Source organism: Hypanus sabinus, chromosome 1 (assembly GCF_030144855.1).
Source record: "Hypanus sabinus isolate sHypSab1 chromosome 1, sHypSab1.hap1, whole genome shotgun sequence".
Lineage (NCBI taxonomy): Eukaryota > Metazoa > Chordata > Chondrichthyes > Myliobatiformes > Dasyatidae > Hypanus > Hypanus sabinus.
The window spans coordinates 12,780,830-12,805,426 of NC_082706.1; the positions used below are offsets into that span (position 1 = coordinate 12,780,830).

General features: G+C 43.4%; 1 protein-coding gene across 1 annotated transcript in view; it reads left to right on the forward strand.

Moving 5' to 3' along the window:
* Positions 1 to 21,415: 21,415 nt before the first annotated feature.
* slc4a5a (solute carrier family 4 member 5a) overlaps positions 21,416 to 24,597 on the forward strand; it is a 166,926-nt gene continuing 163,744 nt past the window's right edge. Inside the window, exon 1 of the mRNA XM_059964691.1 lies at positions 21,416 to 21,521. The gene's annotated coding sequence lies outside the window, so the exon portion shown is untranslated. The remainder of the gene's footprint in view (positions 21,522 to 24,597) is intronic.

Consider the following 24,597-nt stretch of genomic DNA (forward strand, 5'->3'; position numbering starts at 1 on the left):
ACACATATAAATGATTTAGATGATGAAATAGATGGCTTTGTTGCCAAGTTGCCAAGATGATAAGAAGATTGGTGGAGGGGCAAGTAGTGTTGAGGAAACAGGTAGGTTGCAGAAGGACTTAGGCAGATTAGGAGAATGGGCAAGAAAGTGGCAAATTAAAAATACAATGTTGGAAAATGCATGGTCGGTCATGCACTTTGGTAGTAGAAATAAATGTGTGGACTATTTTCTAAACGGGGAGAAAATCCAAAAATCTGAGATGCAAAGCAACTTGGGAGTCCTTATGCAGAACTCCACACTATAGTGTCAGAGGTTACAACAGGATATTGATAGGATGCAAAACTGGGCTGAGAAGTGGCAGATGGAGTTCAACCCAGATAAGTGTGAGGTGGTTCATTTTGGTAGGTCACATATGATGGCAGAATATAGTATTAATGGTAAGACTCTTGTCAGTGTGGAGGATCAGAGGGATCTTGGGGTCCAAGTCCATAGGACACTCAAAGCTGCTACACAGGTTGACTCTGTGGTTAAGAAGGCATACGGTGCATTAACCTTCATCAATCGTGGGATTGAGTTTAAGAGCCGAGTGGTAATGTTACAGTTATATAGGACCCTGGTCAGACCCCACTTGAAGTACTGTGCTCAGTTCTGGTCACCTCACTACAGGAAGGACGTAAGGGTGCAGAGGAGATTTACAAGGATGTTGCCTGGATTGGAGAGCATGCCTGATGAGAACAGGTTGAGTGAACTGGGCCTTTTCTCCTTGGAGCGACGGAGGATGAGAGGTGACCTGATAGAGGTGTACAAGATAATGAGAGGTATTGATCATGCGGATAGTCAGAGGCTTTTCCCCAGGGCTGAAATGGCTAGCACGAGAGGACATATTTTAAGGTGTTTGGGAGAAGATACAGAGGAGATGTCAGGGGTAAGTTTTTTTATGCAGAGAGTGGTGAGTGTGTGGAATGGGCTGCTGGTGGCAGTGGTGGAGGCGGAAACAATATGGTCTTTTAAGCGACTCCTGGTTAGGTACATGGAGCTCAGAAAAATAGAGGGCTATGGGTAACCCTAGGTAATTTCTTGGGGAAGGACATGCTTGGCACAGCTTTGTGGACCGAAGGGCCTGTATTGTGCTGTAGGTTTTCTATGTAACACCCTAAAGGTTAACTTGCAGGTTGAGTCGATGTTGAGGAAGGCAAATGCCATGTTAGCATTCACTTCAAGAGGTCTAGAATACAACAGCAAGGATGTGATGCTGAGTCTTTATAAGGCACTGGTGAGGCCTCACCTTGAGTATTGTGAACAGTTTTGGGCCCCTCAGCTAAGAAAAGATGTGCTGGCATCGGAGAGGATTCAGAGGAGGTTCACAAGGATGATTCCAAGAATGAAAGGGTTATCATATGAGGAATATTTGATGGCTCTGGGTCTGTACTCGCTGGAATTCAGAAAGATGAAGGGGGATCTCATCAAAACCTTTCAAACGTGAAAGGCCTAGTGAGAATAGATGTGGAAAGGATTTTTCACATGGTGGGGGAGTCTAGGACAAGAGGGCACAGCCTCAGGATAGAGGGGTGTCCATTTAAAACAGAGATGTGGAGAAATTTCTTTAGCCAGAGGGTGGTGAATTTATGGAATTTATTAGCTGTGGAGGCCTGGTCATTGGGTGTATTTAAGGCACAGCTTGATAGATTCTTCATTGGACATGGCATCAAAGGTTATGGGGAGAAGACTGGGGAGTGGGGCTGAGCAGGAGAAAGATCAGCTATGATTGAATGGCAGAGCAGACTCAATGGGCCAGATGGCCTAATTCTGCTCCTATGTCTTGTGGTCTTATGGTCAAACCTACCAAAATAACCATTTGTCAGACAAGTGGACAGAGGCACGCAGTGGCCACTTTATTAGATGCATCTGTACACCTGATTGTTGACGTAAATATCTAATTAGCCAATCCTGTGGCAGCAATTCAGTCCAATAAAGCACGCAGGCATGGTCAAGAGGATCAGTTGTTGTTCAGAACAAACATCGGAATGGGGAAGAAATGTGATCTAAGTAACTTTGACCATGGGATGACTGTGGATGCCAGACAGGGGTGGTTTGACTATCTCAGAAACTGTTGATCTCCTGGGGAACGTTCATGCACAACAACCTTTAGAGTTTGTATGAATGGTATGACTAACAATAAGACATCCAGTGAGTGGCAGTTCTGTGGGTGAAAACACCTTGTTAATGAGAGAGGTCGGAGGAGAGTGGCCAGACTGGTTCAAGCTGACAGGAAGGTGAGAGTCACTCCACTAACAACAAGTTACAACAGTGCTGTGCATTTGTGCATCTCTGGGTGCACAGGACATTGAACCTTGAAGTGGATGTTGTAGAGCAACAGAAGAGTACAGCAGGTTCCACTCCTGCACCTAAGGAAGTGGCCACTGCTAAGCAAGCCACTTGGCCTGCTTTCTCCAGATAATAGGTTTAATGGAAGCATGTTCCGATTGAGTCTGAATTGGTGCAATCAAGAAGAAGGCACACCAGCAATTATACTTCATTAGGTGTTTGGGGACGTTTGGTATGTCACCAAAGACTTCAGCACATTTCTAAAGGTGAATGTTGGAGAGGGTTCTGGCGGGTTTCATCACTGCCTGGTGTGGAGGCTCAAACGTGCATGATCAAAAGAAGCTCAAGAGGGCTGTAGGCTCAGCCATCTCCATCAACACCACCTCCCCACATCGAGGACACCTTCACAAATGGCACTGCCTCAAGAAGACAGCATCCATTATTAAGGATTCTCACCATCCAGGACACGTCCTCTTCTCAGTGCTAACATCAGGGTGGAGGTCCGGGAGGCTGAAGACCCATATTCAATGTTTTATGAACAGCTTCAACTCTGTATTCAGATCTCTGAATGGTCTGTGAACCCAAGAGCACGACCTCGCTATTCCTCTTTTTCAATGTTAATTTTAATTTTTTTATGCCCTGTTTTGTATCGCTAACAGAAAACAACAAATTTTCATTGCAAACATTAGCAATGAGAAACCTGATTCTGAGTCTGACTGACTCCAGGAATGGGCAACAGAAGAAAGATTTTCTCCCTTCCTTGCCATCCCGATGAAAGGTCTCGGGCCAAAATATTGACTGTTTATTCCTCTCTATAGACACTGCCTGACCTGCTGAGTTCCTCCAACATTATGTGTATGTTGGATTTTCAGCATCTGAAAATTCTCTGTGTTTGTGAACAGCTCCAGCCTGGTAGTGGAATGCAACAAAAACATAGCTTGCTGCAGGTAAAACCTTTGTCTTTAATTAATATTTACCAGTTTACCAGTTTTAGAATGGAGCCCAAAACACACAAGGAGCAGAGATCAGTGTAGATGAAAAATCATAATATTTTACAACGCAGCCACCAGGAAACTGTGTGCCTGACCTGAAAAGGTCAAACAGAATCAGAATTAGATTTCTCATCACTAACATATGTCCTGAATTTTGTTGTTTTGTGGCAGCAGTACAAAGCAAGACATAAAAAATTGCTATACTGTAAATTACAGAAATAAATCAATCATGAAAAAGAGGAATAACAAGCTGGTGTTCCATGCTAACAAGATGATTATTCTGTTGCCTTCAATCTGGTTGGTCCATGGCACTTATCCTTTCCTTAGATTCCCATTGGTCTATGCTCTTATCAATCATGCAAACTTTAAGCTGCATTATCCACCAGAGTCCTATTTTTATGTCATACAGCCCCTGATGGAAAGACTGAGTTAGGACAGGATTTAAATGCAAGACATCAAGAAGTCTTCTGAAGGGTTCTTGTGAGTCAGCGTTGCTGGTGAATGTCACTGGTGCCCAGAGACACATTTGCCCACTCACATGCATAATGGAGACATGCAGAAGCAAACTAATTCGTCAACCCTCCATCCGTGAAGAACCGGAGCTGCAGAGAATGAAGATTAACCTTTTTCAGAAAGTTCTTTCTCCAGGGTCAAAGAGAATTTTTGCCAGAACTTCCAGGGATGTTGATGTGTACACTCAGAGGCCAATTTACTTTGTGTACCCGATATCGTGGCCACTGAGTGTATGTTCATGGTCTTCTGCTTCTGTAGCCCGTCCATATAAAGATTTGATGTGCTGTGCATTCACAGATGCTTGTCTGCACACCACTGTTGTAACACATTGATATTAGAGTTACTGTCACCCTCCTGTCAGCTTGAACCAGTCTGTCACCCTCCTGTCAGCTTGAACCTCTCTCATTAACAATGCTTTCTTGCCCCGAGAACTGCTGCTCACTGGATGTTCTTTTGTTTTTCCTACAGTTCTTGTAAATTCTAATGCTTCTCTGAGGCTGTTGTGCGTGGAAATCCCAGGAGATCAGAGGTTTTTGAGATACTCAAACCACCCCATCTGGCACCTGCAATCTCCACAGTTAAAGTCACTTTATTCATATTTCTTCCCCTTTCTGGTGCTTGACCTGAGTAAGAACCAAACCTCTTCTTCTTCTTTTCACTTTTAATGGCAGTTGGAAGTCCAACTTCAAGATGCATTACCGCCACCAACAGGGCTGGAGTGTGATGTAGAGAACTGGGAAATAAAACATAACAACATAAGTCCCGAGACGTCAACTGTACTTCTTCCTGTAGATGCTGCCTGGCCTGCTGCGTTCCACAGCTTTATCTGTGTGTGTTGCTTGAATTTCCAGCATCTGCAGATTTCCTTAATTTTGCATTAGAACATAAGAAATAGGAGCAGGAGTAGGCCATCTGGCCCATCAAGCCTACTCTGTCATTCAAAGATCATGGCTGATCTGGCCATGGACTCATCTCCACTTACTTACCTTTTCCCCATGACCTCTAATTCCCCTACTGGACAAAAATCATTCCATCCTTGTCTTTGTCCTTACTACTTCTCTTTTCAAATGCAAGCTAAATTACCACCAAAGGGCCTATAGATTGTAAATAGTGAAAGATGATACTGTGAGTTAAAGTCACTCCCATAGCTTTTAAGTGAAAATCATCAACCCACAAAGATTGTGATGAAACCCACATTAGACACTGAACATTTTGACCATGTCTGCATGCCTTTCTGCATTGAGTTGCTGCCACATGATTGGCTGATTAGGCATTTGCATTAATGAGCAGGTGTGACTAATAAAATGAACACTGCTGGGATAGAGAACTAATGCTCTGTGCAAGTCTGCTACCCAAAGCCATATATCCAGAGTATTTTAAAATACTCTGCAAATTATTCATGGTCGACTATTTTGTTTTCAGTCTCTGGTTTTGAGGACTGGCCCAAAGGATTGAATGCACTGCACCTGTGGCTTTGTAACCACTTTACCAAGTACTCGAGAATTATAACTATACATGAGCCTAGCAATATTTAATGTGCAAAGTTTGTTGGGTGTCAACATATTCAAAATAAGTTAAAAAGCTTGCAACACACACAAAATGCTGGAGAAACTCAGCAAGCCAGGCAGCATCTATGGAAAAAAAGTATAGCTGACATTTTGGGCTGAGACTCTTTGGCAGGACTGGAGAAAAAAAAAAGATGAGTAGATTTAAAAGGTGGGTAGATTTAAGTACTCTACTGTCACGATGAGGCTACACTCACGTTGGAGGAACAAAAACTTATATTCCATCTGGGTAGCCTCCAACCTGATGGATGACCATCGATTTCTCTAACTTTGGCAATGGTCACCCCTACCGCCCCCACCTTCACCATTCCCTTTTCCCTCTCTCACCTATCCCCTTGCCTGCCCATTGCCTCCCCCTGGTGTTCCTCCCCCCCCACTTTTCTTACTTGGATTTCCAGCATCTGCAGATTTTCTCCTGTCTGTGATTAAAATACTTACTGTGTGATATTTTTATTTATTAATGGAAAGAGCAAAAATCAATGAATTTAATTTATTTTTAGTGCCTCTGAATTTAATATCAATGTATTTTGCATTATGGAAAGAGTTTATTCCTAACTAAATGGAGCATTTTCACTCCCAGTTATACAATTATAGTTATACAGTTACTTCAAGAGTTTTGCCTGGGGAGTTGGCAATCCCAGCACAGTTGCATTTGGTATCCATTCTTAGTTGCATTGTCGCCACGAAGAGTTGCATTCCATGCACTGCTGTGGAGAATAGAGTCATAGCACTACAACGCAGAAACAAGCCCTTCTGCCCATCTAGTCCATGTGAACTATTATTCTGTCTAGTCCCGTCAAGCCGCACCTAGACTATATCGCTGCAGACCCCTCTCTTCCAAGTATGTTATCCAAACTTCTCTTCAGTGTTGAAATCAAACCTGCATCCACCACTTCCATTGGTAGCTCGTTCCACACTCACACCACCTTCTGAGAGAAGAAGTTGCCCCTCAGGTTCCCCTTAAACATTTCACCTTTCACCCTTAACCTATCACTTCTAATTATAGTCTCTCCCAAACTCAATGGAAAAAGTCTGTTTGCATCTGCCCTATCTATGCTTGTCTTGATTTTCTATACCTCTATCAAACCTCCCTTCATTCCGTTGTGCTCCAGAGAATAAAGCCCAGGCCTGCTCAACCTTTCCTTATGAGATTCGTCTCCTTGCAGGCAGCCACTAAACAAGGAAGCCCAAATGAAAAAAAAAACATCAAGCACCTAGTGTACAGAGAAAAAAAATGATTATGCAAACAATAAAAGCAAGCAAATGGTGTCCAGAACTGAGGTCCACAAAAGTGAGTTCATTCACAGACACAAAACCGCAGTGTCATTTAAGCACAGAGCCGAGTAAGCATCGCGGAACAGCGAGCTGCCCCGACCTTTTCAATCTGGCCTGGCACTTAAATCATCGTCCGTCACTTCAATAGGCTCTGGGGCCTAGGCCCTAACATATCTTGGGCTGTTTTGATCTGACTCGAGAAAGGGATTAGATTTATTTGCCACATGTACATTAACACATTTCAATGTATGTTTCAATGTACATATAGCAAATAAATATAACCATATAACAATTACAGCACGGAAACAGACCATCTCAGCCCTTCTAGTCCATGCCAAACGCTTACTCTCACCTAGTCCCATGGCCTGCACTTAGCCCATAACCCTCCATTCCTTTCCTGTCCATATACCTATCCAATTTTACTTTAAATGACAATACCAAACCTGCCTCTACTTCTACTGGAAGCTCGTTCCACACAGCTACCACTCTCTGAATAAAGAAGTTCCCCCTCATGTTACCCTTAAACTTTTGCCCCTTAAACTCTCAACTCATGTCCTCTTGTTTGAATCTCCCCTACTCTCAATGGAAAAAGCCTATCCACATCAACTCTATCTATCCCCCGCATCATTTTAAGTACCTCTATCAAGTCCCCCCTCAACCTTCTACGCTCCAAAGATGGAACGTAAATCTAATTTCTTTCCCTTCAGTGTTTAGAATTCCTTTGGAGTGTAGGTGTTGAAGTTGGGAACATGATGCAGAGAACTACAGCGAAACAAGCCACCACAAGCAACAGCATGATATTGACCAGATAATCAATCCCAATGATGGTGGTTCGTGATCAAATGATTGGGATAAAAGAGACATCATTCCAGATTCACATTCAGATTCAGTTTATTGTCATTTATAAACCGCAAATACAATGCAGTTAAAAAATGAGACAACGAATGATATCACGAAAAAGCACAAAACAGACCACACAAGAAAAACCACATAACGTTTGGTAATCCCCAGTCCAGAGTCCGGAGAGGCTGTTGCGTATCGATATCGCGCTACCATCTTAGCACGTTCCCCAGAAAGGAACTACAAACCCATCAGATAAACCTAAAGCTACAAGACCTACACAAAACCACATTGTTATATATAGTTATAGTTAACATATAGTTTCAACAGTGCAGACAATACCACAATTGATAAAAGACTAACTGACAAAGACCACATAATTATAACACATAGTTTCAACAGTGCAATGCAATACCGTAATCTGATAAAGAGCAGTCCATAGCACGGATTAAAAGAAAGTCTCAAAAGTCCCGACAGCCCATCATCTCACGCAGACGGTAGAAGGAAGAAAAACTCTTCCTGCCATGAACCTCCCCACTTATCAATCAAGTTGTGCCCCAGGATATTCTGTGTTCATTGAGGGCCATAGTTGTACATTTCATCTGCTCAAAGGCAATTCACCTTTGATATGTGGCTTTCTAAGGTGGATGAGAATGAAATAAATACAATGTGGGTAAGATTAAGGGAAGCTTGCAGGAATAGACTGGAATAAAACAAATCACTTCTTACTAACATCCATCAAGTGGTCATAGGTGCTTTGGAGGGAGCGAGGATTTGATGTATTGCACTTCAATGGGTGACAGCTTGCACTGACATCTGGTGGAGAATGTGCTGAGGCAGCTTTTCCCATAGAAAGTGCAAACTTCTGTCGATAAACTTCCAGATGGATACTCAAACTCCTACTCTGGTTAGTTTTAATGGTTTCATTTAGTTTCTCTCTTTCTATTATCCTCATCACACTCTCTCCATCACTCTCCCCCTCACTCTCATTCTCCCTATCTCTCTCATTTTCTTTTTTGCCTTCTCCGTACTAGCTCTCTTTATTACTCTCACTTGTTTGGGCGGCAGGTGGAAATACATCTCTACCAAAGGAGGTGTAAGGTACTCCTTCCCTCCGCTAGCCTGCAGGTCACCCTTGGGCAAGGTGTAGCACCTGCTTAGCCCCCCCCCCCACCCCCCCAATCTGTGTCACCTGAATCCATGGGAGCGGACGGTGAATGGTCATATGAGCAGCCGGTGTGTATCACGAGTCTTGGTAATGTGACAACTGGTGCCAAGCAGACAATCTCTCCGAAGAGTATTGATAATGGCTGGGGTCACTCGTCTTGTAAAGACACTGCCCAGAAGAAGGCAATGGCAAATCACTTACACAGAAAAATTTGTCAAGAACAATCACGGTCATGGAAAGACTGTGATCACGCTTGTCATAAGACACGGCAGATAACGAATGCACAAGCTACCTATTACACTCTCTCTCTATCAATTTTTCTTATTCATAAAAACATTGAATAAAGAGGCAGTGTCCATGGGTTCGCAGAACATTCAGAAATCTGATGGAAGGGGGAAGAAGCTGTTCCTAAAACATTGAGTGTGGGTCTTTCGGCTCCTCTACCTCCTCCCTGATGGTAGTAATGAGAACAGGATATATCCCATATGTTGAGGTGTAGATGACAACTTCTTGATGGACCAAGGTGTAGAAGGAAATGGACCAAGTGCCAGCAAGTGGGATTAGTATAGGTAGATGTTTGACGATAATGCATAAAAGCACGCAGACATTGTCAAGAGGTTCAATTGTTGTTCAGACCAAACATCAGAATGAGGATGAAATGTGGTCTAAGTGAGTTTGACCATGGAATGATTGTTGGTGCTAGATGGGCTGGTTTGAGTATTTCAAAACTTGCTGATCTCCTGGGAGATCTCTAGAGTTTATAGAGAATGACGTGAGAAACGAAAAGAAAACGAGTAGTAGTTCTGTGGGCAAAATCACCTTGTCGATGAGAGGGGTCAGAGGAGAATGGTCAGACTGGTTCAAGCTGATGGGAAGGCAACAACCAACTAGACTATGCTTTCCTAATATCATATTCCAAACATAAAACTGAATCCAGTGATATTAAATGCCCCGAGAATTTATCACACTTTAAAGTAGTGCTGAACCAAGAGGATGTTCTGTAGTTCCTTGTCAGCCCGAGAACAGCAGCAATGGCTGGAATGCTCTCTCCTCCTCTCCAGCCTATTGAACTCCTGGACCAGACCGTGTTCCAATGCAATTACTTCCGGGATGACAGTTCATACCAGGGTGTGGCTCTCTGAAGCTACCACCTAGACTCCCAATCCTTTTCGTGATTAAGAAAACAGTAGACATTCATATTGGTTGATAAGGGCAAAATGGCTGTCACTGAAATAGGGAGGGCTGAGCTACTGGCTAAGTCATTCACTGCAATTCCTAATGAAGATAATCTAAGTGAAGAGGTTAAACAATGTCAGCCTAAGGCTCCAAGTGAATTCCCTGATACGTTAGAAGGTAGCAGTAGCCAAAAAACCATGTCATACATCCCTTCTCTGCCACTCACTTTAAACAATGCGTCACTCTCTCCTTGGTGCCCTCTTCAAACCAGCCAATGGGGTCCCTTTTACCGCATCTCTCCCTTTCTCCCCGCCTTCAATCTCCTTCTCTAGCCAGCTCTCTGTCTTCCCAAATTCGTTCATTCTTTGTCTCCGTCCAAATTCCAAACAAATGCTCTCACCTCATTGTCTCTTCTCATGAGTGTATTTATTGTTGAAGGGCACTCTACACGAACCACTGCAAACAGGTGAGATAGAATGAGCTTTAAGAAGGGATGAAAATGTGAGTGAATGTTAAAGAATGAAAATACAGGGGGTTAATTGGCAAATGGAATGATAGGTGCAAGATGGCGTTTTTTTTGGTGTAATCCAATTGAAACAATGAGATCTGAAGAAGTTTAGATTGGCTTAGAACCAGTCACCATCTTTAATGCTGTGTCTTTACAGCTGGTTTAAATCTTATCAGCATATTTAACTTAAAATGAAAAACACGGAAGATATGCATATCTGAGATATCATCTAATGTTAAATTGTTTTACTTGCCAAACATTCTTATTCTTTCATGACATTTGAAAGTTTATCGGGAACTCTCAGTTTACAAATCCATGTGGTTTCAAAAGTCCAGGTCCATATATATTGTTCAGAGTGACGTGTGAGCATAGGAGCAGAATTAGGCCAATCGGCCCATCGAGTCAGCTCCACCATTCCATCATGGCTAATCTATTATTTCACCCAACCCCATCCTCCTGCCTTCTTCCTGTAGCCTTAGACACCCTTACTAATCAAGAAACTACTAACTCAATGACCTGGCCTGCACAGATGTTTGTGGCATTGAATTCCACAGATTCACCACCCTCTGGTTAAAGCAATTTCTCCTCATCTCTATGCTAAACGGACGCTCATTTATCCTGAGGCTGTGCCCTCTGATCCTAGACTCTCCCACCACCGGAAACATAAGTTTATGGAGAAGGCAATGGTTGATAAGCAGATCAACCAAGACAAGCACTCAGTATGTCAGACTGCTGTGAGGTGCGTGATAAGGCTGAAGCATCAGTACGGGAAAGAAGCATGCATCGTGGACGCAGGCTTACGGGTTTGATGAGTGAGACAGAAGACACTGAGTATGGTTAAGCACATTAATCATTTATTTACAAACGGTAAAAGATTCAGACAAATATTCTAAATCTCCTCAATATACCCAAACTACAAAACTGAATATTCAACAAACAGACATTTAGCTAGGAATGCGAGTCTGCAGCAAACTTTCCCAGTGGTTCTTCAGCACTGGTCCATGTCAAGAGGATCCACTGGAGCCAAAAGGAAAGAGACTGAGCTTCCCGCATGTGCTATTCTCATACCACTGAAGTGCCTGTAGGTGGGCACTGGTGCTGTGGCACACGAGGCAAACCAATGGCCAAAAGCCTCTGCATCCTTCAAATGGGCCAACCGACAACTGGCATGGTAGAAGCAGCTTCTGGCCGACCAGTAAACTAACCGCCTCATGAGAAAGCATCATATGGACTTTATAGAAATGTATAAAACCATGTGGGGCATAGATAATGTGGGTGATCATAGTTTTTTCTCAGGATAGACGAGTCTAAAACTAGAGGGGATGTTTAAGGTGAGGAGAGAAGGATTAAAAAGGGGACCTGAAGGAAATGGCCTGTCGGGGAGAAGATCTATTTCTACCAAAGGAGGTGTAAGGCACTTCTTCCCTCCGCTCGCCTGCAGTTCACCCTTGGGCAAGATGTAGCACCTGCTTAGCCCCAATCAGGGGTCACGTGAAACCATGGGAAGCAGGGGGTCGTATAAGCAGTCCTGGTTATATGATCACTGACAAAGCCCTGGTTATGTGACCACTGACACCAGGCAGACAATCTTTCTGAAGAGTACTATGTTGGCTGGGCTCACCCGACTTGTGAAGATAATGCCCAAAAGAAGGCGATGGCAAATGCTTCTGTAGAAAATCTTGCCAGGATCAATCATGTTCATAGACCATGATCGCCCATGACAGACAACATGGCACATAATGATGATGATGATAATGAAAGGAACACCTTGTCATATAAAGGATGATGAGAGTATGAGCTATGAGCTGCCAAGTGGGGTGTTAGAGGAGGGGGTGAGGATTTCAAATGGAAACATACATTTGCAGCATTAGTCTTAGAGTCAACATTAAAACCCTTTCTGGATTGCTTCACCAGTCAAATTGAAAATAGAATAGAGCATTCTACCCAGCCTTGCCTACTGTGAAAGGGAGTTTATAAGGCATTGGTCAGACCACCCTTGGAGTGTTGTGAGCAGTTTTGAGCCCTTATCTAAGAAAGGACGTCTTGGAGGGTCCAGAGGAGGTTCATGAGAATAAGCCTGGGGATGAAAAGATTAATAAATGAGGAGCATTTGATGGCACTGGGCCTGTACTCACAGGAGTTTAGAACATTGAAATCTGTTGAATATTGAAAGGCCTAGACAGAGGTACCGTGGAGAGGATGTTTCCTGGAGAGGGGAAGTTTAGGACCAGAGAGCACAGACTTAGAATACAAGGACGTCCCTTTAGGAAAGAGATGAGGAGGAATTTCTTCAGCCAGTAGATGGTGAATCTGTGGAATTCATTGCCACAGACAACTGTGGAGTCCAAGTCATTGGGAGGTTGATAGGGTTCTTGATTAGTAAGGACATCAAATATCACGGGTAGAAGGCAGGAGGATGGGGTTGAGCAGGATAATAAAAGAGCCGTGATGGAATGGCGGAGCAGATTCAATAGGCGAAACGTTAATTCTGCTCCTATGTCATTGGGTCTTATGGTCTTGTGTTTGGGCAACATTCAGTAGACTGTATGTCTCTATCTCTCTGAATACAGAGCACAGTGAGCCATATGCTTGACTATTCTAAAAATTCATTGAATTTACACAGATCTAATCTTCCTCTAGCTAGGAAATGCATCTTGGTCTCTGTAAGTGATGGCTTACCTTGCACAGCAGGATCCTTTTCCAATACTTCCCTTCCCATTGAGAATTGGTTGGCTGCAGCGTAATCACTCTCCTCCTGTCTCCCTTGTGAAACAGTGTTAACCTCCGAGCCTTGAAGCTGCCTGATTGATGTGTGGTTATTTTCCAATTAGACAGATCTTTTGTTGAGATTTATCACAGTTAATTTGCCTCTACAATCTCAGCAAGGCATCTGGACTTGAATTTGTGACTTCCTTAGTAAAGAAAGACATAGCTCATTGTTGGTACAAAGAACTTTGACAAAATTCAATGGATGCACAGTAGAGAGTATCCTGACTGGTATGGCCTGGTATGGAAGCACCAAAGCCCATGAATGGAAAAGCTTACAAAAAGTAGAGGATACAGCCAGGTCCACCACAGGAAAAGCCCTCCCCACCACCGAGCACATTTACAAGGAGCGCCGCCACAAGAAAGCAGCTTCCATCATCTAGAAACCTCACCATCCAGCCCGTGCTCTCTTCTCACTACTGCCATCTGGAAGGAGATACAGGATCCTGCATCACCAAGCTCAGGAACACTTATTACCCTTCAACCGTCAGGCTGCTGGACCAGCATGGATAACTTCACTCTCCTCAGCACTGAACTTATTCCACTATGGACTCACTTTCAGGGATCATACATCTCTTGTTCTCAATATTATTTATTACTTATTTTATTATTATTTTTCTTTGTTTTTCTTTTACATAGAACATAGAACAGTACAGTACCAGAACAGGCCCATCAGCCCTTGGTGCTGTGCTGATCCAGTTAAAAAGTAAATCAAAAACCCCGAAGGTGAATCCCAATGCATTTCTATACATACACCAAGAGCAAGGGGACTCTGCCCAGAAGAAGGCAATAGCAAACTACTTCTGTAGAAAAAATTACCAAGGACAATCATGATCATACATCATACAACATGGAACATAATGAATTAATGATAATCCTGGGACAGAGACTCTGATGACCTACCCTATCAATGTCTCTTGTAATTTTTATAAACATCTATCCAATCACCCCTCGACCTCTCCGGTGCTCCAGAGAAAATAATCCAAGCTTGTCCGGCCTCTCCTTGTAACTAAAGAACATGCTAGGAAGTATGATGAGCAAGCTTGCTGACTGTACTCTGCAGAGCGGCAGATCCCATTGCATCATATCTATACCTTTCATCATTTTAAACTTCTTCATTAATCAATTCAATGTGCTGGTTGCCAAATTGGAAAGAAAATGGTCAGGCTGTTTGGTTCAGCAATAAATGAAGATGTATCAAGCTGAGTACATTGCTTCATTGCTTCATTGTCCTCTGATTGGTCTGATAAGTGAGCTAATGCATTATTAACAACTTCACTTCTAGACAGTGAGTGTATTCTTTTCCCAAAGTTTCATCGAGTCTGAGGGACATTGATTCTCTGCTGCCACCTAGTGATGGCTCTGAATGATTCAAAGATTCAAAGGAAATTTAATCACAAAGTATGCATGTGGTATACAAGCAGCACACACAAAATGCTGGTTTGAAAATTGGCCACTCACCTCCAGGAACACTATCAGAGACAGCAAATCCCCAGGTTGCTCAATCTACCCAAAGACACACCATCAAACTGCAGGTCACAAGTTCCAAAAGTAGCAGGGCCACTTATGAAAGAAAAGGAAGGCGTAAAAGAAGTGAAATTAATTTTGTGGAACATCTGGAGGGCGTTGCCCTGGCAGCATGGTTCGCTGGCACCATCTTCCTGTGACACAAAATAAACATTAGCTTTACTTGGCGCAGACATTGAAACATACATTGGAATGTGTCATTTGCATCAATGACCGACACAGTCTGCGGATGTTCTGGGGGCATACTTCCAACGCCAACGTAGCATGCCCACTTACTAACCCGTTCATCTTTGGAAAGTGGGAGGAAACCAGAACGTCCCGCACGATCACAGATAGAATATACAAACCCCTTATTGATTATCATCATTGTCATCGTTATGTGACATGTCATATGATCATGGTCCCATGACCATGATTGTTCTTGGCAAATGTTCCTGCTGAAGTTGTTTAGCATTGCCTTCTTCTGGGCAGTGTCTTTACAAGACGGGTGACCCCATCCATTATCAATACTCTTCAAAGACTGTCTGCCTGGCGTCAGTGGTCACATAACTAGAACTAGCAATATGCACCAGCTGCTCATACGACCATCCACATCCTGCTCCTGTGGCCTCACATGACCCTGATAGGGAAGCTAGACAGGTGCTACACCTTGCCCAGGGGTGACCTGCAGGCTAGCAGAGGGAAGGAGCACCTCACGCCTCCTTTGATAGGGACGTACCTCCACCCTGCCACTCAGCAGTGGGAATTGAACCCTGATCACTGGCGCTGTGAAGCGCTCGTCTACCCATGAGATTCTGCAGGTGCTGGAGATCTTGAGCAAAATGCTCAAAACATCGGCTGTGTAGTTCCCTTCAGGTTGCTGCCCAAGTTCAGTTCATCCAGCATTTTGTGCGCATTGCTCTGAGTGAAGAGACACTAATTGGGAAATTTGTCTGTGTAATACCAGTTGACATTGGTCTGATACCAATTTCTTGGATATTTTTGGAGGAGTTGATTCCAGTTGCTAATAGTGAGTGGACTTTTATACGCAGGATCTAAATGTAAATTTGAGAACTCCGCCAACCGGCTGTGTAATACCCACAGTTTGTTTTTGGTGACATTTTATATAACCATATAACAATCACAGCACGGAAACAGGCCATCTCGGCCCTCCTAGTCCGTGCCGAACTCTTAATCTCACCTAGTCCCACCTACCCGCACTCAGCCCATAACCCTCCACTCCTTTCCTGTCCATATACCTATCCAATTTTACCTTAAATGACAGAACTGAACTGGCCTCTACTACTTCTACAGGAAGCTCTTTCCACACAGCTATCACTCTCTGAGTAAAGAAATACCCCCTCGTGTTTCCCTTAAACTTCTGCCTCCTAACTCTCAAATCATGTCCTCTCGTTTGAATCTCCCCTACCCTCAATGGAAACAGCCTATTCACGTTAACTCTATCTATCCCTCTCAAAATTTTAAATACCTCGATCAAATCCCCCCTCAACCTTCTACGCTCCAATGAATAGAGACCTAATAGATCCTTTTTGAAGGTGTGCTTGATGGTAGGGAACACGGTGCCCTGATGGAGCTGGTTGAGTTTGCAACCCTCTGCCACTTTTTATGATCCTGTGCCGTGGCCTCTCCATACCAGACGGTGGTGCAACCAGTTAGAAAGCTTGCTATGGTACATTTGTAGATATCTTGATAGAGTCTTTGGTGACGTACCGAATTTCCTCAAGGTGCAAATGAAATGCAGCAGCCGGCGTGCCTTCTTTGTAAAAGTGTCAATATGAAGGGCCCAGGATAGCTTATGTTGATGCTCAGGAACTTGAAACTGCTCACCCTTTCCTCTACTGATGATTTCCTATCTCCCTGAGGCTGCCCATGATTCCACTGGATGCTTGCATCCCGAAGACGTGGGTTGGTGGGTGATAAAAAGCCCTTAGTCCTAGTGTACAGGTGAGTTATAGAACTGTTCGGTATGGTAGCATAGTGTTTAGCGTAACACTATTATAGCACCACCTACCTGTGTTCAATTCTGATCCTGTCTGTAAGGAGCTTGTACATTCTTCCTGTGAATGCATAGGTTTCCCCCGTTGCTCCAGTTTCCTCCCACATTCCAAAGACGTGCAGTATTTACTGCCCATTACGCCATAGGCAGTGTTCACGACTTCCTTCATCATGTCAGTAGTGTCCTCTCAGTTTTCAATTCTGTCATTTGTGTAAGTCCCGGTGGAGACTCAGGAATACTGTCACACTCAGATGTAGAAGGATTCTTTATTGCTGTTTCTGTAACAGTTTTGTTTTTGATTGAACTCCCGAATCTGGAGGACTGGTGGTCTGCTTTTAGTCTGTCTGCTACCCTTTGACCTGTTTGGCATGGATGACCCTACCAAGAGCCAAAGGACAAGGCCCTGAATCCAGCCAACAGAGCTTTCTGGATCATTGAGAGACTCAAATACTCCAAGCCCTATGACGAGGTTGTGATCCTCTTGGAGGAAAGACGTACAGGTTAGTAGGTTAATTGGACACATGGGTGTAATTGGGCAGACAGGACTCGTTGGGCCGAAAGGGCCTGTGATCATGCTATATCACTAAATCAAAATAAAATAAAAATCTGGAGGAGGAGGATCTGATGGGAATGTGGGGAAAATATATCGAGGAATATTATGGTCAGGTTTACTGAGGAAGAGTGAGAGGCTGTTGTTAGTGTGCTATCCAAACTGATTGTTCCATATATTTGGATGTGGAAATTATAGGGAGGGTGCAGAGGAGATTTACCAGGAGGCTGCCTGGACTAGAAGGCATGTCTAATGAAGATAGACTGAGTGAGCTACAGCTTTTCTCTTTGGAGAGCGAAGAATGATGAAATGTGAGTTGATAACAGAGTACAAGATGACAAGAGGCTTAATCGAGTGGATAGCCAGAGATCTTCTCCCATGTGGAAATGGCTATACAAGGGGGCATAATTTTCAGTTTATTGGAGGAAAGTATAGGAACATGTCAGAGGTACAACTTTTACACAGAGTGGTGGTAGAAGCGGATACTTTAGGGCAGGGATTACCAACCTTTTTTATGCCATGGACCCTTTCCATTAACTGAGTTGTCCTGAAACCCAGATTGGGATTGATTAGGAGACTTTAAGAAGCACTTAAACTCATGGATGACAGAAAAATGGAGGGTATTATAGGAGGAAAGGGTGAGATTGATTTCGGAGTAGGTTAAAGGGTCAGCAGGACATTGTGGGCCAAAGGGCCTGCACTGAGCTGTAATGTTCTGCACTCAGTGACCTGCTCATTAATACAAATATTTAATCAGCCAATCATATGGCAGGAGCTAAATGCATAAAAGCATGTAGACATGGTCAAGAGCTTCAATTGTTGTTCAGATCAGACATCAGAACGGGGAAGAAATGTGATCTAAGTGCCTTTGACCGTGGAATGATTGCTGGTGCCAGACAGGGTGGTTTGAGTATCTCAGAAACTGCTGATCACACACAGCAGTCTCTACAGAGACTGATGTGAAGAGCAAAAATCATCCAGCGAATGGCAGTTCTGTGAGTGAAAGCACCTTATTAATGAAAGAAGACAGAGGAAAAAGGGCCAGACTTGTTCAAACTGAGAGGAAGATGGCAGTAACTCAAATAACCATGTGGTACAACAGTGGCATGCAGAAGAGCATCTCCAGACACACAACACATTGAGCCTTGAAGTGGATGGCCTACAGCAGTAGAAGACCATGAACATACACTTGGTGGCCACGTTATTGGGTACAGGAGGTACAGTGCCTATAAAAAGTATTCACCCCGCTTGTAAGTTTTCATGTTTTATTGTTTTACAACAATGGATCACAGTGGATTTAATTTGGCTTCTTTGACACTGATCAACAGAAAATAACTTTTGTGTCAAAGTAAAAGAAGATCTCTACAAAGTGATCTAAATTAATTACAAATATAAAACACAAAATAATTGATTGCATTATGTTTAATGACAATGAAACATGCTTACGTGAGAATGCTGCTCTTGGACTACAGTTCAGCATTCGACACCATAGTTCCCTCCAGGCTCGACAAGAAGCTCAGAGACCTTAACCTTCACCCTGCCTTGTGTAGCTGGATCCTGGACTTGCTGTCAGATTGCCGTAAGGTGGTAAGAGTGGGCTCCTTCACCTCTGCCCCTCTAACCCTCAACACAGGTGCCCCTCAGGGCTGTGTACTAAGCCCCCTCCTTTACTCTCTGTCTACCCATGACTGTGTCGCCACCCTCAGCTCCAATCTGCTAATTAAACTTGCCGATGACACTACACTGATTGGCCTAATCTCAAACAACAACAAGGCGGCCTACAGGGAAGAAGTAACCTCTCTGACACAACAACCTCTCCCTCAACATTGTAAAAACAAAGGAGCTGGATGTGGATTACAGGAGGAATGGAGACAGGCTAATTCCTATTGACATCAATGGATCTGGGGTTGAGAGGGTGAACAGTTCCTCGGCATAAACATCACTGAGGATCTCACATGGTCTGTACATACCACCTGTGTGGTAAAAAAAATACAACAGTGCCTCTTTCACCTCAGATGGTTGAAGAAGTTGGGTATGGTGTCCCAAATTCTAAGAACTTTCTACAGGGGTACAATTGAGAGCATCCTTTCTGGCTGCATCACTGCCTGGTATGGGAACTGTACGTCCCTCAATCACAGGACTCTGCAGAGTGGTGCAGACAGCCCAGTGTATCTGTAGATATGAACTTCCCACTATTCAGAACATTTACAAAGATAAGTGTGTAAAAAGGGCCTGAAGGATCATCGGGGACCCCAGCCACCCCAACTGCAAACTGTTCCAGCTGCTATCATCCGGGAAATGGTACCACAGCATAAAAGCCAGCAGCCTCTGGGACAGCTTCTTCCACCAGGACATCAGACTGCTTAATTCATGCTGACCCGACTGTATTTCTATGTTATATTGACTATCCTGTTGTACATAATATTTATTACAAATTACTATAATTGCACATTGCACATTTAGACAGAGATGTAATGTAAAGATTTTTACATGTATATGAAGAATGTAAGTAATAAAGTTAATTCAATTCAATACATTAAGTATTCACCCCCTTCAAGTCAGTATGTAGTAGATGCATCCTTGGCAGTAATTACAGCCTTGAGTTTGTGTGGATAGGTCTCTATCAGCTTTGCACATCTGGACACTGCAATTTGTCCCCATTTTTCTTTACAAAACTGCACAGGCTCTGTCAGACTGTCTGGGGATCGTGAGTGAACAGCCCTTTTCAAGTCCAGCCACAAATTCTCAATTGGATTGAGGTCTGGACTCTGACTTGGCCACTCCAGGACATTAACTTTGCTGTTTTTAAGCCATTCCTGTGCAGCTTTGGCTTTATGCTTGGGGTCATTATCTTGCTGGAAAACAGATCTTCTCCCAAGTCACTTTTCTCTTGCAGACTGCATCAGGTTTTCCTCCAGGATGTCCCTGTACTTTGCTGCATTCATTTTACCCTCTACCTTCACAAGCCTTCCAGGGCCTGCTACAGTGAAGCATCCCCACAGCAAGATGCAGTCACCACCATGCTTCATGGTAGTGATGGTGTGCTTTTGACGATGTGCTGTGTTTGGCTTCCACCAAATGTGGCGTTTAGTCTGATGGTCATAAAGCTCAATTTTGGTTTCGTCAGACCATCAAACCTTCTTCCAGATGATTCAGTTTCCCACATGCCTTCTGGCAAACTAGTCAAGAGTTCATATGAGTTCTTTTTTCAACGGTGGCTTTCCCTTTGCCACTCCCCCATAAAGCCGTGACTGGTAAAGCACCTGGGCAACAGTTGTTCCCATCTCAGCCACTGACACTTGTAACTCCTCCAGAGTCATCATAGGCACCTCAATAGTCCCCTCCCTTTGTGATCACTCAATCTTTGAGAACAGCCTGCTCCAGGATGATCTACAGCTGTGCATATTCTTTCCATTTCTTGATGACTGACTTAAGTGTACTCCAACAGTGACTTGGAAATTTTCTTCAATCCATCTCCTGACTTGTACTTTTCAATAACCTTTTCAGACAGTTGCTTGGAGTGTTCCTTTGTATCTGGACCTTCCAGATACTGGTATATTTTTACAACAATCAATTGAAACACTTTGACAGCACACAGGTCTCCAAAAACAGATCTCTATTTAACTAATTATGTGACTTCTAAAACCAATCGGCTGCACCAGTGATGTTTGGTGTGTCATATTAAAGGGGAGTGAATGGTTATGCAATCAATTATTTGTGTTTTATATTTGAAATTAATTTAGATCACTTTGTTATCTGTTTTCACTTTGACACAAAGGAGTCTTCTTCTGTTGATCATTGTCAAAAAAACCAAATTAGATCCACTGTGATTCACTGTTGTCAAACAATAAAACGTGAAAACGTCCAAGAGGGGTGAATACTTTTTATAGTTATTGTAACTAATAAAGTGGCCATTGAGTGTAGGCTATATGTTCTGTAAGTACATCGGATTGGTGTGAACGGCTGCTTGGTGGTTCAGTATGGGCTCAATGGGCCAAAGGGTATATTTCTGCTGGCAAGGTTAAAGCATGTGCTTCCTTGATGTGTGTTTTGTCCTTCAGTCCCCCGTAGCTAAAGCTGTGGGCCCATCAGAACACAGTCCTCCTTGACGGCCTGTGACGCCTCAGTGGGTGCTGCCTACACATTGCTATCAATCAATAGTCAGCACAGAACTCACACTGCGCGTCGTCATCACTGAGAGCAATAGACCAGGACCTTCTCTGTACTTGAGCTGACTTCAGAGTGCTGGCATGAAGCAGGAACACTAAATGGTCCTTTCAGATTACCTCTCTCTGTTTCAGTATCTGCAACAATCTCCAGGTAAGAGTCAAGAATAACGGGAGGTAGTTTTTCCTTGAAATGTCACAGTCAGCTATGTGGATTACGTTGCTTATAAAATAGGAGATAATTGTAAAAATTCCCATCTGACTTTTATATTTCAGAGTCCTGCTTTTTACGTAGCATTATTACGAAGTGTTGTGTTTGATAACCGCATATTACAACAAAGCAAAACCTCAGTAAAGCTCTGCGCTTCATTTTGCATGTTTTCTCCACAAATATCTGATAGGATTGTTTCATAAAGTAGCTACGTACACTCGGTAGTCAATTCATTAGGTACACCTGTACATCTGCTCGTTAATGCAAATATCTGGTTAGCTAATCATGTAGCAGCAACTCAATACATAAGAGCATGCAGACAGTCAATAGGCTCATTTGGTGTTTGGACCAAATATCAGAATGGGGAAGAAATGTGATCTAAGTGACTTTGACCGTGGATTGATTGTTGATGCCAGGCTGGGATGGTTTGAGTATCTCAGTAACTGCTGATCTCCTGAGATTTTCACACACATTCTCCAGGGTTTACAGAGAATAGTGCAAAAAAAACCCCAAAAACCATCCAGTGAGTGACAGTCCTGTGGGTGAAAACACCTTGTTAACAAGAGAAGTCTGGAGAATGGCCAGACCGGTTCAAGTTGACAGGAAGGCAACAGTAACTCAAATAACCACACATAACAACAGCGGTGTGCAGAAGAACATCTCTATGGGTGAAAAAGCCATGTTAATGAGAGAGATCGCAGGAGAATGGTTTAAACTGATAGGAAAGCAACACGTGTTACAGCAGTGGTGTGCAGGTGACCACCTCAGAACATGCCACTTGTCAATCTTTGAAGTGGATGGGCTACAGCGGAAAACCACGAGCATACACTAATAACCACTTTATCCGTGATCTTCAAAAAGTTTTCCTTTACTTGCCAAGCAGGAAAGCACAAATAGATGATAAATCTTCAAATTAAGATACAGAATCTGTTTTGAGGAATGAAATGCACCACCCTGCACTCTCGGTGATAATTGATGTAAGAAGTTTTGGGACAGGAGCCATACCCTTAATTCTCTACGTCAAGGCAGGACTGAACCTCAATTCTGTTCACTCTCCTTGGTTCTGGAATAGTTAGGCTATAGGGTGATATTGTTCATTTGGGCAGATACACACGGTGAGTGAGTGTATGTTAGTGATCTTCTGCTGTTGTAGCCCATCCACATAAAGGTTGGACATGTTGTGCATTCGGAGATGCTCTTTTGCACACCAGACATAGTTATTTGAGTTGCTGCCACCTTCCTGTCAGCTTGAACCAGTCTGGCCATTCTCCTCTGACCTCTCTCTTTAACAAGGCATTTTCACCCACAGAGCTGGATGTTTTTTTGTTTTTCACAGTATTCTCCATAAACTCTAGAACAGGGGCTCCCAACCTGGGGTCCACAGACCTGTTGCTTAATGGCAGGGGTCCGTGTACCCCAGATTGGGACCCCCTGCTCTTGACAATGTTGTGTTGATTGTGCATGAAAATCCCATGGCCTCACCTGACCCTGATTGGGGGGCTATGCAGGTGCTACGCCTTGCCCAAGGGTGACCTGCAGGCTAACGGAGGGAAGGAACACCTTACACCTCCTTTGCTGGAGATGTATCCCTACCCATGGAATTAAGCGACATTTTCCATTTTAACTCAGAGAAGGGAAATAAACATGGATTATGAGTGGCTCTGAGCAACTTTGCTTTTTAACAGCTAATCTCTCCTTACACAGAGCAGGCCACACATTATGAAGCGCCCACTGCTCTGGAAATGCCTTGGGCAGCATTGATTTCCTCACTGTCAGTGTTGATAATGCACACGCAAGAGCAGCCAAGCATAAAGGACAGCATCCCGAGCCAACCCATCCTGGAACACCAGAACACGAGAGTAGCGTCTTTTCCCTCGTTTGCCTTTCTCTCTGCAACTGTTGTGTTAGACCTGTCCAAACACAAGGGTTTGCAAGGGTTTTCAAAGCTGTCATAATATTTTGTAATCAAAATATTTGTAAAGCTCAGTCTAGAGCAGGGGTTCACAAACTTTTCTTATGCTATAGACCCCGACCATTAACTGAGGGGTCCATAGACTGCATGTTGGGCACCCCCGCGCTACAGTTACAAGAAGCCATTTGAGCTATCATTCCTTTTACAAATCTAGCCTGTTCCCTGTCCGTTACCTTGCACATAATTCCTTCCACATATTTTTTTGAGAATCATTTGTGAATCTGCCAACAATCTCTCACTGCATGGAGTAAAAATTTCTCATCCCTTTCTTGTGCATGTTAAACCTCCATCCAAACACCCAAGTCCACAACATGGAGTCCTTTTCTAAACCTCAGCACTTCACACAATCTGAACTTTTGTGCACCTAGGACATGGAACTTTAAAGCTCGGTACGGGCCCTTTGGCCCATAATGTTGTGCCGATCCTTTAACCTGCCTCATATTCGATATCATCAGCAAACTTGGACAAATGGCATTTGGTCGCCCTCACCCGAAACAATGATACCTGGGGCCCAGCCTGGAATCCTACAGTACATCATTGGTTACAGCTGGTCATAGAGTCATAGAAGAGCACAGCAACTGAAAAAGACCCTTCAGCCCATCTAGTCCATGCTGCAACTATTTAAACTGTCTACTTCCATTGACATGCACCATCCATATAACTTAGATCCTCCAGACCTGGCAACATCCTTGTAAATATTCTTTGCACTCTTTCAACCTTATTTACATCATTCCTGATAGCAACCTTATTTTCATCTTAAAAAAACTTAGAACACAGAGCAGTACAGAAGAATAGAGACTGTTCGGCTCACGATGTTGTACTGCTTTTTAACCTTCTCCAAGATCATTATAACCCTTCTCCCCAACACAGGTAAACAAGGTTGCGAGAGTACAGAAAAGGTACAAGGGTCTTGCTGGGTCTGAAGGTGCTGAGATATAAGGAAAGATTGAATAGTTTAAGACGGTATTCCTTAGAACGTAGATCGAGAGGAGATTTGATAGAGATATACAAAATTATGAGGGGTATAGACAGGGTAAATGCAAGCAA